Source organism: Fusarium proliferatum (assembly GCF_900067095.1).
Source record: "Fusarium proliferatum ET1 genome assembly, contig: FPRO_scaffold011, whole genome shotgun sequence".
Classification (NCBI taxonomy): domain Eukaryota; kingdom Fungi; phylum Ascomycota; class Sordariomycetes; order Hypocreales; family Nectriaceae; genus Fusarium; species Fusarium proliferatum.
Genome location: NW_022194800.1, coordinates 20,813 through 22,384, shown reverse-complemented (window position 1 = coordinate 22,384; position 1,572 = coordinate 20,813).

Here is a 1,572-nt window from a genome sequence, read left to right as displayed (position 1 = left end):
CTAATTAACCTTATATCTAATAACTGCAGGTAAAGTAATATTAGTAAAGAAGCAGTAGTTTAAATTAGGGAACCTTCTATTTATATAGCCTATATTAAATTAATTAATAATAAACTAATAATATCTTAAAAATATTATTATATTATTTTTACTTAAATACTTTAAGTATATTAAATAACCCTAATTTAAGTAATTACTTTTTTATTAATATTATATTATTTATTTTTAAATATAAAATTAATTAATTATATAGCTAAATATATTAAAAAGTTAAAATATCTCTATAATAGTATATACGGTATAGCTAATTAAGGTCTTAAATAAAATAATATAAGAAAATACTTATTTTCTTAATATAATATAATATAAAGTATTTTAAGTATTACTTAGCTATATTTTTCCTTAATTTATATTCCCTATATTATATTATTTTATAACCTAATTTAATTTATTATTAACCCTTTAAGCTAGCTTTAATTTATTAATATTTATAGTTTTTCTTTTAATATTAAAACCTTTATGTTTTTCTTTACTTTCTTTTCTTTACTTTATAATAGCCTTTAATTTCTATAATATAATATTTATATTTTCTATTTAATTATTATAATTATATATTTTAACTTTATAAATTATAGTTAATATTAATTATTATTACTGCCTAATATAATATAATTAATTAAGGCTTTATTTATATTAATATTTAATAGCTATATTTAATAACTAAAAATTATTTAATTAACCTATTATATTATTAATAGCTTATTAATATATAATAAGTAATTTTATATTATTTTATAATACCTTAAGAAATATTATATTATTAAAATATATTTAAAGTTAAGCTTATAGATTTCTATTAAAAGATTAATTATATAGTTATTAATTACTATAATAAAATAGCTATAATTAATATTAATTATATAGTAATATATTTTATAATTAAATTTTTAGTTTTTTAATTATTATAAGTTAATCTTTTAAGGTTAAAGCCTTAATAGTAATTACCTTAATAAAATAATAATAAAGAAAATATTTAGTTTATTAAGGCTATTTATTTAATTAAGTTATAAGGTTTATAATAATAGCTATATAATCTTAAGGCTTATTATTAAAGTTATTATATTCTTTAATATAATATACAATACCTTATATTATTAAAAAGTTAAAATATCTTAATGATAATATATAAGGTATAGCTAGTTAAGGTCTGAAATAAGATAATATAATAAAATACTGATTTTTTTATATAATATAATATAAAGTATTATATATTATATTAAAAAATATAATAACCTTAATAATAAGGCTTAAGGTTATATAGCTATTTCTATAAACCTTATAATTTAATTAAATAGATAACCTTAATTTATAAATATAAAAAAGATATTTCTTTAGGCCTTAATAAATTAAATACTTTCTTTATTATTACCTTATTAAGGTAATTACTATTAAGGCTTTAACTTTACGAGATTAAGCTATAATAAGTAATAAACTAAAAATTCTATTATAAAATATACTATTATATAATTAAAATTAATAATAATTAATTTAATTATAATTATTTAGTTAATA